Raw genomic sequence first — 13,168 nt, 5'->3', positions numbered from 1 at the left:
AGGTCTAACTGAACTCATACCCTCTCACACTCACACACACACACACACACACACCTCTAACTGAACTCATACCCTCTCTCACACACACACACACACACACACACACCTCTAACTGCACTCATACCCTCTCACACTCACACACACACACACACACACACACACACCTCTAACTGCACTCATACCCTCTCACACTCACACACACACACACACACACACACACCTCTAACTGAACTCATACCCTCTCACACACACACACACACACACACACACACACCTCTAACTGCACTCATACCCTCTCACACTCACACACACACACACACACACACACACCTCTAACTGCACTCATACCCTCTCACACTCACACACACACACACACACACACACACACCTCTAACTGAACTCATACCCTCTCACACACACACACACACACACACACACCTCTAACTGCACTCATACCCTCTCACACTCACACACACACACACACACACACACACACACCTCTAACTGCACTCATACCCTCTCTCTCACACACACACACACACACACACACCTCTAACTGCACTCATACCCTCTCACACTCACACACACACACACCCACACCCACACACACACACACACACACCACAAACTCCAGCAACTTCCATTCTTTTGATGGAAGGAGATACATTTCTTGCCTCTCACCCCTAACCCATCTCTTCTCTGCCCCCACCCATGGAGGGGCAGCACTGTCCTTGACCCGAGGTGCCCGATGGCCCTGCCTCAGGCCGGGCCCTCCCAGTGAGTGGAGCCCAGCCTCTGTCCTCAGGCCCTGCCCATCCACACCCAGGACATGCCATTGGCATGAGGTGATGCCTAATGAGGCAGGTGACCCAGGCTGGGCTCTGAGGGCCATTGCCCTGAGCCGGCTCCCAGCCTCTGCTGCCCTCTGTGGCCATTTCCTTGCTGTCCTCAGCACTGAGCTCGTTGCTGCTACACAAAATTCCTTCACCTCTAAACGAATAAAAATCCTACATCAAAGACTCCACTCTTTTCAAAGCCTTCATGGAGCATTGCTCTACCAGCCCCCCCGCCCCCCGTCCCCCCCCAATCCGCCTGTGCCAGCTGCCCTGTGTGTGAGGAAGCCCTAGTTTCTGGTGGCCTCAGAGGGCTTCTCCAAGCCCAGGGGATGGACAGCCCCTCCGCCCCAGGCCTGTGGCTGGAGTTGTAAGGGGCTGTGGAATAGTGCCTCCTGCAGGTGGAGGGGAGTGTGGGGGTGACAGGAACAAGGCCTCACGTGCTGGCCTGGACTCTCTGAACTGACACAGTCGAGGTGTAGAGTCAGGAGGAAACCTTCTCCTTTGTCACCACAGCCTCAGGGACGATGCTGGGGCAGGGGCGGGGAGGGGTGGGGGGAGAGAAGCTGAGGGGGGCTCAGGATCAGGTGGGCAGAGAGCCAGCTCCAGTACTGTCCCCTGGGGCCCGGGAGACACACCCTCTATGGAAAACTTAGACATAATCTCAAGTTTATGAGAAGTCATGAAAATAAAACATAGTAGGTACAAAGGACATGTGTTCTTACACCCGTGGCCAGATTTACGTCTTGTTACTTAGCACTTCACTCCACATGTTTATCATGTATCCCGGCCAGTGACGCATGGCTCACTAAGCACATGCACAGACCTTGCCTGGAGTTAAGTTGCACACATCACGACCTTTGCCCTAAATACTTGAGTCTTTCCAAGAACAGGGCTTTTCTGACATCACCGAACACAGGGGCAATTTCACAGGTCTCCACAGAGACAGCACTTGAATCCACTATCCCATCCCTAGTCCAGTCTTATGACCTATTAACATCCTCAGCATCACATTCTCCTCCCTGAGTCAGTGCCCAAATGCAGATCTTGATCCCGTTGGCCCCCTCTTCAGCATCCTTTAATCTGAATACATCCTCAGTCTTTTAAAAAATATCCTACATAATAAAGAGGTAATATGCAAATTGACCATCACAAGATGACCACCCCCATGTGGTCACAAGATGGCCAGCAGGGGAGGGCATTTGGGGGGTGGGGACCAGGCCTGCAGGGGAGGAGGGTGGTTGGGGGCAACCAGGTTTGCAGGGGAGGGCAGTTGGGGGCGACTGGGCTGGCCAGTGATGCATGTGGCTCATGTCGATCAGGCTGGAAGGGGAGTGGTTAGGGGGTGATCAGGCTGGCAGGCAGAAACGGTTAGGAGCAATCAGGCAGGCAGGCAGGCAGATGAGCGGTTGGGAGCTAGCAGTCCTGGATGGTGAGAGGGATGTCTGACTGCCAGTTTAGGATGGGGGACTGGGACTAAACCGGCAGTTGGACATCCCCTGAGGGGTCCCAGATTGGAGAGAACACCTTCACCCCCATCCTGTGCATGAATTTCATGCACTGGGCCTCTAAAATATATATATATATATATATATATATATATATATATATATATATATATTATTGATTTCAGAGAAGAAGGAAAAAGGAAAGAGAAATAGAAACATCAATGATGAGAGAGAATCATTAGCTGCTGCCTGCATGACCCCTACTGGGGATCAAGCCCGAAATCTCGGCCCTTGACCAGAATCCCTGGGCCCTTCAGTCTGCAGGCCAATGCTTTATCCACTAAGCCAACCTGGCTAGGGAAAGTCCTCAGTCTTTCTCTGTCTTTTATGACACTGAGGAGTCCCGGGTCCTTGACCAGACAGTTTCATCCAGTGTTGAGAGTACAGATTTGGCACCAGGCCTCTGGGCTCAGTCCCCTCTGCCACTTACTGGCTTTGTAACAGTGGGCGGCATGCTTAACTCTCTGGTGCCTCCGTTTTGTCATCTGGAAATTCAGGAAAACAAAAACAGCAGGCCCACCTCATGGGGTTGTGAGGAGGCACACAGGGTTAGCAGTGCAAGGATGCACCTACTGTTACTAGGACAGCATGCCTCTTCCAGAAGGGGCTCTGGAACGCAGCATGCCCCCAAGTATGCCAGGGGAGGGCACAGGGTAAAGGGCCAAGAGGGCCTGTGACAGCATGAGGACCTCCTGGCTAGACCTGGAGTCGCCGAGGGGCTCAGGTCTGGACAAGCAGCCACATCCTGGGGTGGCAGCAGAGACGCCAGCACACAGCACCATGAGGAGGTGCCGCCTTCCTGGTGCACACCAAGACCTGCCAAGGTCACACCAAGACCTGCCAAGGAGTGATGGGCAGCCACCAGCCACCAAGTGCCAGTTTGGCTGGGCATAGACCCTGCACTGCCCAGTCAGCTTCGGGAGATGGCTAGGAGCGGACCTGGAGAAGTCACCTGAGAAACACAGAAGTGACTGAGTGACTTCGCTGACCCCCAAATGCAGCTACAGGGACAGTCAGTTACATTTCTGCACACCTGCCACGCCCACTCCCAGTGGGAGGGGCACGGACTTCCCATAACCAGGCAGTCCTCCTTCTGCCTCTGATTCAGAGGAAAATGCAATATGGGAAAGAGCACTTTCGAAAAGGTGCCCCCGAGATGAGCAGAAAGCACAGAATCACACCACCACCGGGAGTCCCTTCCCGGCCACTGCGAGCTCCCAGTGGGTCCAGCACTCCCCCGCTCCCCCAGGAAGGGGGAGGCAGACATGGGGAGGCATGGGGCCCTGAAGTGGGGACACCCCTAAGGCACAGGCCTCGCTGAGGGGTCCGAGGGGCTCCAGGAGCTCAGCAGGATGACCTTCACCCCAAAGCCCCCAACCTTGTAACTGGTGCCCCCGGAGTGACCTCAGCACAGGGTGACACCCTCCGACCCCTCGGCTTGCCCAGCTGTGACCCTGGCTGTCAGCACAGGAGCCTCTCCAGTCCTTCCGAAGCCTCCTGCAGGTGTGGCTGACACAGCGGACAGCGTCTGCCTCTCGGTGAGGAGCCCGGGCCTCCAGGACTCTCAGCGTCGCCCTCACTCTCGTGGGCCAGCCCCCAGGGCCACAGCCCCTCAGTTTCCACTGCTTCCGCTGGCACTGCGGTCTGGGCTTCCCTGTCTTGGACACCAGTGCGTGCGCGCGCGCGCACACACACACACACACACACACACACACACACACACACGCACACATGTGCACATGCACAGGTGTGTCTCTCCTGCCATCTGTCTCAAGGAGAAGATGCTGGGGGACCTGGAAGAACACGGAGGAGGATGAGGGGCCAAAGACCAGGGTCAGAATCAGGCCTGTCCCGGTCCCCTCCTCCTCTCCCAGGCCTCCTCCTCCCCTGTGAACAGAGCCTAACCTGGCCCTGCTCTCCACTTCCTCCGGCCCTGGGTCCCGGCTGGAGGCTGAGACCTGAGGGGCCGCAGGCAGCCCTGGGAGGCACCGACCCTGGAAGTTGCTCTGTGTTTCCTCCGGGAACAGATCCCTGTCTTGCTGGGCAGGAAGGCGGCTGGAAGTGCTCTTGGCCACCAGCAGCTACAACTACACCAGCATGAGTGCAGGAGCGGTGGGGCCCTCGCTTCCTTCCCAGCTCTGGGGAAACTGAGTCTCCGTAGGAAACAGTGAGCGGGAGGGGAGGAGCCAGGACCCTGCTACCCCCACCATCTGGTTGGCATTTTGGGGTCTGATTCTTGGCCTCTTCAGGTCTCAGTGGAATGGGTGATGATTTCTTCATTGTTTTGCTCCTGTGGTCGCCAGTGGGTAAGGGCAGAGGCCAGCAGTGGCCCCGGCCCAGCCCAGCCCAGCCAGGCGCTCTGGCCTTCACTCTGTCCCTGTTTGGCGCTGGTGAGGTGCATGCCTCATGCCTGGCTGAGGAGGCTGCGCCAAGGTTTGGGAGCACAGGGTGCAAGGGGCCGCTCTCAGGCCCAGCCCTCCCCTCGAAGAAGAACCAAGTGTGGGGAGGATTGCATCAGGATGGGCGGGAGCAGCCACCTGGCTGAGAACCTGTGAGCCGGGGCAGGTTTTCCTGACTGAGGGTACTTCATGTACCCCTGCCCGCCCCGCAGGCCGAGCCTCAGCCAGGCCCTCAGGTCCTACTTTGACCTGCTTGTGATGGACACACAGAAGCACCGCTGCCTCGTGGAAAGAGGGAGACAGATCAACATGGTACCACAGGAGCTGAGGCCCCTTCCACCGTGATCTGTGGACCAGGCTGGGGGGAAAGCGGGGGCTCTCTCAGGCCCTCTGCCGCCCTTCCTCCCACGCCATGGCCATCCTTGCTGTCCCAGCTCTGCCCTCCCAGACCAGGGTGCCCTCTACCCCCTTTGGGACTTGGGCCAGCTCTGTGCGTGTGGAGAGCGGCTACAGTGGACAGGTTCAAGCCTCTGACTAAGGAGAGGGCACAGTTCTCTCATGGCCACGTGCAAGTCCCAGCTTGGAGGGCAGAGTCCTCCCAGCACAATTATAGCCAACGGCTGTAGTTGTGAGCTTGAGCCTATGGTCCATGCACGTGGACCCGCGTGCCTGAGTGATGCAGGCTTGATGAGGTGCATGTAATAGAGTGGGATTGAAACTCACGAGAATGTTGTAAACATCTTGACCACACCCTTACTTTGCCTCGTGGCTCCTGGCTACAAAATAAAGACATGGCTTGTAGTCCATGGTGCTGTCTCCTTCCAGGAGCAGTGTCCCACCTAGACCCCGCTTTTATTCTCTGTCTGTCTTTTCCAATCCTTCACCGCCTCTCTCAGGGTCACTGAACCTGGCTGAGCTGGTGGCACATAAGACGCCCTGGGGCTGAGAATGCCATGGGCCTGCCGGCTCCCCACATGTGTGGGCACATCAACTGGGAGCCCATGTCCCCAGCCTGCTACCGGGACGGGGAGAGGCTGGGAGGAAGCCTGTCCTCCATGATGGCAGGCCCATCTGATGTGTGTGTGCAAGCTGCTTCGGGGCGGAGGAAGGACATCCTGTATGTCGGGGACCACATCTTTGGGAACATTCTCACGCTTTAGAAATGGCTGGGCTGGTGGACTTTCCTGGTGGTTCCTGAGCTGTCGCAGGAGCTGGCACTGGGCTGGAGAGAAGGGTGGGCCAGAGGCTGTCACATTGTCCCCTTCCCCTTTCCTGTGAGGGTTAGCCGTGACGATGATAACACCCCCCTCCAGTTTACGAGAGCAAGTCTATTTTATATAGGAGGGAACAGAGACCCAGAGAGGTTAAGCATCCTGCCCAAAGTCACACAGCCAGAAAGGTCAGAACTGGGACTCAAACTCCTGTCTCCTGACTCCAGAGCCGGGTGTGTTTCTGTGGCCTGGGGCTTCCTCACCTGACCCCCACCTCCCTACCTGCTCTGAGGATGCATAGTGAGTAGAAGGCACACTCCCCATGGGGAATGACCTGAAGTGTCCCTGGGGTCAGATAGCTGGGGTTTGAGTCACTGATGTGACCTGACCGCACTTGTCCGCAGGGCTTCTGCTGTCCCTGCTGCTCTGGGCAGTAACTGATGTGAGGACACAATGCACACAATGGCTGCCTGGGCCCTGGTGACCTCTCTGCTCTTACCACATGGCTCCGCTGGGCCCCGGGCCGATGAAGGGGGCCAGGGCTGTCACTCATCCCGCTGCCCCCCATCCATTTTCAGAGCAGAGGGAGGAGCTGAGGAGACTAGACCTGGCAGAGCTGTACCAGGGGGAGACTGTGGACCCACGGGGAGCAGAGAGGATGAGGGTGGTGGCTCAGTACAGGCCTGGCAGCAAGGTCCTGCCAAGGTTGTGAAGGGGTCGAGATCTCCTCCATGCTGGGCTTCCCCAGTGAACTGGACCTTGGGACCCTTCTCATCCCCTAGGGGCCACCCACACTGTGACCTCTGAGCCCTTCCTCCAAGCAACCTAGCACAGACTCGGGGCACCTACATCTCACACACGTGCACAGGCCCAACCCAGTGTCCCTTCTAGGTGCCCCTCACCCCCAATGGGGCCAGGGAAGTTGTGCTGGGAGCCTGGAAGTCTGCCTCCTCCCCTCCTCCTGGGCCACATGGCCGCTTGTGCACCAGTCACAAGGATGGGAGCATCATGGGCTGCAAGCCATCAGCTCCACCCAGAGGGAGATTCTGGTGCCCAGTGAGGAGCCGACGGCCCAGTGGAGCGGAGGTGGGGGGATGGGCATCGCAGCTTCCTGTCCCAGGTCCCTGAGCCCAGTCCTCTGATTCTTCCAACCTCTGGGAGTTTCCCTGTCTTTGTCAGGCAGCGCCCTCTGCTGGCCCAGGTTCCCGGTGACAGCGGTGTGCTCTGCTGTGGGGGATTTGTGGAGCGTGGCCCTGTCCTCCAGTTCCACCATTACTGCACCTTGAGAAGCACCTGCTTGCTGGGTTGGTCCTTCTGTGAGTGACAGGCAGCTCTGATCAGTTTGGGTCAGGCAGTCAAGGGGTAATGGGTCCTGGGAAAAGGAGGCAGAAAACCATCCCCAGTGGCTTACTGACTAGCCACCAAGGGGATTCAGGGCACAGGCAGTTTTCCCAGCCTAGTGTCCTTGCTCCCATCTTCAAGGTGCGGAGTCTGAGGTTGGGGCCTGGGCATGAAGTCCCATCTCCGGGGTTCCCGCCTGCTTTCCTTGCTTCTCTCAGCTGCCCACATGGTTGAGAAAGGTGTGTCTGAGTCTCTCCTGTGCTTCCTGCACTGCGCTCGGTGCTTTATTTTGCTCAGTGCTCAGCATGACCCTGCAAATTGGTCCCCTGACCCTCGCTTACCACCGGCACAAAGGGAGTGCAGAGGACCTGCGGAACTCAGTCACCTGCTGGAGACTAATGCCAGGAGTGGGCCCAGTGCTCTGTCCCCCCCATCACACTGCCACATGCTGGGGACTGAGCGGTCACTGGGCTTTCAGACGAGCAGGGCTGCAGAATTCCCGAGGGCAAACCCAGGGTTGGGCATAATTATCTGTTCTGCCAGACAATGCTGCTGAAGTAAAGACCAGACAGGAGAAGAAAGGCACCTGATTCCTGGCCAGTGTGGCTCAGTGGTTGAGCATTGACCTATGAGCCAGGAGGTCACGCACAGTTCGATTCCAAGCCAGGCACATGCCAGGGTTGCGGGGCGTGCAGGAGACAGCCGATCAATGATTCTCTCTCATCATTGATGTTCCTATCTTCCTCTTCCTCTCCCTTCCTCTCTGAAATCAATAAAAATATTTAAGAAAAACAAAAGGCAACTGAGGGAGTAGATGAAACATTGAAAGAAACTGGCTCTTATAACACGCTGCCTCCATCTGCCGGGCCCTCCTTCTCTGGACCACCCCTTCCCTGCCAGTTTCGTCTGCCGCTTCGCTGGGCTGGGAGCTGCAGCTGTGGGCAAGGCTGGCGTGGGGTCATGATTACTGAGGACCTCGGAAGGCCTTACTGATGGACCTTCTCCATCTGTCCCTGCAGATGTCCCATGATGTGGTCACAGAGCAAGAATTGGCCCACGTGGACCCCACCTCCTGACTCCTTTCCTGCCCCAGAGGGTGAGTGGCTGGGAGCAGCAGGTGGCTTCTTGCACAGCAGAGCTGGGAGGAGCCACCTGGCTGTGGCTGAGCTCCGCCACTTGGGGCCACAGTGGCTAGAAAGAGCGTTCCCAGGGGAGGGCTGTCAGCCTTGGGGGCATTTTGGAGAATTGTGGGAGCTTGTCTTCCAGTGTAGTCATTCCTGAGTATTTACATAGAAACATACTATTTTATTATGTTACTTTTCTTTTTATTTCTTCTATGTTACAGTGAGATGTATTTATTTTTTTAAATTATAAAGATGATAATTGTATTATCTATGAATTTCAATTTAGGATAGAAAAGAGGAAATTAAAATACTTTTAATTGGGCATTGGGCCCGATGGGCCAAGAACCAAGGCTCTCAGGCCAGAGCAGATCCACAGTTCTGCTCAGCCGGGCCCAGCTGACTGTCGGTGCCTGGCCCCCCTACAGCCCCCTTTCTGCTGGACCGTCTGACAAACACACCCTGCTCTGGGAGAGGTGGCAGAACCACGAGAATGGAGGTCCTGCTTCCACCCCCTCGTCCATTGTGCTTCCTGAGCCCCTGAGCTGAGATCCCCGCTGTCATGGCAGGCTGGCTCCCTGGCTCCCCAGGCATCCTGGGGCTGTTAGTGTCCCTCTCACAAGTTCTCTTTAGCTGGTGGTCCAGTTGTTTGTGGAGCTACTTCCCTATCCCAACCAGCAGAGGGCTGCGCACACTCCCAGCGGTAGCTGTGGCTTCTCTGGGGGTGTATGGCTTGGCCTCTCTGCCCCTCATCTCCATCCCAGCCCAGAGAAGGGCATTTGGCACCTTTCCCACCCCTGATTGAGAGTCACGGTGTGAGCTTGGGAGGAAAGATTCCGTGACCAGTTTTCTTGCCTCCTGAGGACCAGCAGAGCTGGACCTGGGCCGGCACCATGGGTTGTCTTCCACTTGAGCTATTTTTCAGGCAACAGGACAAGTATGGATGAAAGAAGAAGCACCATATTGACATCTCCCAAATGGGACAGATTTGGAGCTGAGAACACTTCTTTCCGGGAGAAAGCACTGCTTATCCGAGGTGTCCCACTGGCCTCGTAGCCAGGAAATGTAACAAGTCCCCTGAGCTGCATCATGCAATTTTATTTCTGCATATACCTCATGTGGAAGACAACTCATTTCTTTCTTTTTTCAAATGAAAGAAATTTTATTGGATGAGGGGATATGTGGGAGGCATAGATGCTGGGCCAAGATGGCACCTTGTTGGGTGTGGTGGCCACCAGTGAAGCCACTGGCATGGACAAAGATGCAGCTAGAACAGCACTGACATGGTTTTGGGTCTCGTCCGGAAGACGTCAGACGGCTCTGGCAGGGGTCTTCTGGACAGAGACCAAACATGGACCAGATGGAGCTCCTTGGGCACACAGTACCTGCCACTGTCCAGCCTGGTCACTGTAGATAGCAAAGGCGATGGTCACCAGGGGTGACAGCCCAGATTCCAGGTGACAGATGCTCCTACAGGGACAGCCACCTTTTGCCAGTTCTGTTGGGTTCACCTGGAATCTCTGGGCTGAGGCCTCTTCCACCCAGACCTGTGCTGGCCGCCAGCTGTGCTGGTAGATTAGTCTCTGCAGAAACTCCTCTTGAACCAGATGCACTGCCCACTTGAGCCTGGCCTCAGTGTGTTGGTTGGGCTGGTTCCAGTGGGATTAAGCCGGCAACCCTGGCACAGCTTAGTGGTCAGCGCACATCGAGGCTGTCCCTTCTCCCAGGGCATCCACCTCCTCCACAAAGTTCTCCTTCATCTTGTCAGAGAAGGGGCCCACCCTACTGTGTTCTTTACTGCTACTCAGCATCTGGGCCCACCATCTGTGCTGATGAAGGTAGAGGAGTCCACACCGCTCAGCTGGGTCGGCCACGGCTTCCCAGGGGACGGGGAGCTCATGGTCTCTGTGAATGACCTCTGGTGATGGCCATATGGAGTCTGAGGGTCATACTCACCAATCATGTCTACCAGGATATCACAAGAAGCTGTTTTTGGGTCCTGGGTTGGCACAATCTTTGTATCCTGGTATTTCAGCAGGAGATATAGCAAGGGGGTGCCAGGCCCTCATCACAGTGAAAGGGCCCCTGTGTCTGGATTCCGGGAAAGCCAGGCGGTGCTTTGGGTCACTCGGAGGGCAGATGGACTCCAGGAGCAGGGGACCGCACAAGAAGTGGTGGCCCAGTGCAGCAGGGGGCAATTTCTTTTAAAAACAGTATTTCTAAATTTAAGTCATGAAACCATAAAAATCCTAGAAGAAACCATAGGCAGCAAAATCACAGACATCTCTCAGCAATATGTTTACAGATACATTTCCTAGGGCAGAGGAATCTAGGGAGAAAATAAAAAATGAGACTTTATAAAAACAAAAAGCTTCTGCACAGCAAAAGAAACCATCAACAAAATGAAAAGGAAGCCCACTGTATGGGAGAACATAATTGGCAACGATACATTTGATAAAGGGTTAATACCCAAATATATGAAGAACTCATACAACTTAACAGAAGACAAACAATCCAATTAAAGGGCAAAGAATCTAGATAGACACTTCTCTAAAGTGGATAGATGGCCAAGAGACATATGAAAAAATGCTCAAAGTCACTGATCAGAGGGATGCAAATTAAAATGACAATGAGGTTTCACCTTACACCTGTAGAATGGCTACTATCAATAAATCAACAAATGACAAGTGTTGGTGAGGTTGCTGGTGGGAATGCAGATTAGTATAGCCATTATGGAAAACAGTATGGAGTTTCCTCAAAAAATTAAATATGGAACTGCCATTTGACCCAGTGATCCCACTTCCAGGAATATACCCAATTAGAAACACCAATCAGAAAGAACATATGCACCCCTATGTTTATAGAAGTATAATTTACAATAGCTAAGATCTGGAAAAAGCCCAAGTGCCCATTAATAGATGAGTGGATAAAAAGCTGTGGTACATTTATACCATGGAATATTATGCAGCAGTAAAAAAGGAATCTCTCAACCTTTAAGATAGCTGGAGGGACCTAGAGAATATCATGCTAAGGGAAATAAGTCACACAATCTCACTCATATGTGGAATCTAAATAACAAAATAAACTGATGAATGAAGTGGATCCAGAGACAAGGAAGCATGGAACAGAGAGCAGAATCTAAGAGGGAAGGTGGGGGAAGGTGGGTGGGTGGGAGGTTATCAATCAAGGACCTTGTATGCATATATACATGGTCCATAAACACAGATAAGGTCATACATATAAGAGGCAGTGAGGGCCTGGGGCCAGGGGGCAGGCTAGGGGCGGTCAAAGGGGGTTAAGGGGACATATGTAACATTTTCAACAGTAAAGAATTATTATTTTTTTAAAGTATTTCTGTGCATATAATAATACATGATTGGCTGTAGAGGACCTCACTCCAGGTCATTAGGAAGACAGTAAATGCTATAGCCCAGGTGTCCTTGAACTTGGTACATCAATACATATGAGAAGTTATATTTGTGCTTTAAAAATGTGATTGTACCCTAGTTGATTTGGCTCAGTGGATAGAGCGTTGGCCTTCAGGCTGAAGGGTCCCAGGTTCAATCCTTGCCAAGGGCACATGCCTGGGTTGTGGGCTCAATCCCCAGTAGGGGGCATGAAGGAGGCAGCTGATAAATGATTCTCTTTCATCATTGATGTTCCTATCTCTCCCTCTCCCTTTCTCTCTGAAATAAAAATATTTACCCTACCCAGTTGCACAGTGGTTAGAGGTTTGGCCCTTGGACTGAAGGGTTGTGGGTTTGCTTCCAGTCAAGGGCAAATACCTTGGCTGAAGGCTCCATCCCTGGCCTGGTCTGGGCGGATGCAGGAGGCAACCAATTGATTTCTCTCACATTGATGTTTCTCTCTCTTCTCCTCCCTCCACCTGCTCTAAGAATCAATGGGAAAAATATCCTCAGGTGAGGATTAACAAGAAGAAAGAACATTAGACACACACACACACCATGATCATTACTTTGGTAGGAACTGCTCTGTGTGGTACTCAGCCCTGGCCTGCCTTGTTCTGATGTCACTGTCCCTTGGTGGTGGTGCCAGCTGGGATATTTGGAGACTTAGAGTGAGTGTCTCTGCCTTTGAAATGACAGACGGACTTTTGACACAGCTCACTGGTGGCATTTTCTGTGGATAAACAAGGGACCCATTGGAACATCTGAAGATAAATAAGGGGCAACAGGCCATGTGCTCTGAGCGCTCAGTCATTTTGCACATCTGCATTTCAGGTTTGGAGCCCAAGGCCTTTCCTTCTTCCTGGGTTGACTTTGCACTAGCCCAGGCAGGGACCAGGTATTCCTGGTCCTTTCAACACCAGATTCTTATCATGGGTAGACGGTAGCATTTTATCAGGAAAGAGCCTAGGTCCTGCTTTTCTGGGAAGGTGCTGTAATATGTTCAGTATCTGAATCTACAAAAATCAACTCTTAGAATTTCCTCCTGGGGTAGGAAATGCAGAAAGGGCCTGAGGACAAAGAACCTGGAAAAGTAACTCCCATTTTCAGATTTTGTGATCCCTAGTAACCCCCCTGGGCATTTGGTGGTGTCACAGGTAAAGCGAGTCTATCTAAAGGGAGGAAGGGCTGGCTGTACACATTCCTGATTTTTGTTGTGGTAACAATCTGCTTCTTGGTCTATTAGCACTGCAGCCATTATAGCTCACTTTCATGAACCTTGTTATTATAAATCAGACCTAGAGGTGGTCTGCTTCTCTTACAATGAATAAGTGTGATTCCTGGATGT

The 13,168-nt window shown here is 53.7% G+C and overlaps 1 pseudogene; it reads right to left on the bottom strand.

Annotated features, from left to right (window-relative positions):
* Positions 1-9,680: 9,680 nt before the first annotated feature.
* LOC118717795 lies at positions 9,681-13,078 on the bottom strand (annotated as a pseudogene).
* Positions 13,079-13,168: the final 90 nt, after the last annotated feature.

This window comes from Pipistrellus kuhlii, unplaced genomic scaffold, assembly GCF_014108245.1.
Source record: "Pipistrellus kuhlii isolate mPipKuh1 unplaced genomic scaffold, mPipKuh1.p scaffold_m20_p_13, whole genome shotgun sequence".
Classification (NCBI taxonomy): Eukaryota; Metazoa; Chordata; class Mammalia; order Chiroptera; family Vespertilionidae; genus Pipistrellus; species Pipistrellus kuhlii.
Note: the sequence above shows the minus strand (reverse complement) of the source record. Positions and strands in the feature narration are given on the sequence as shown.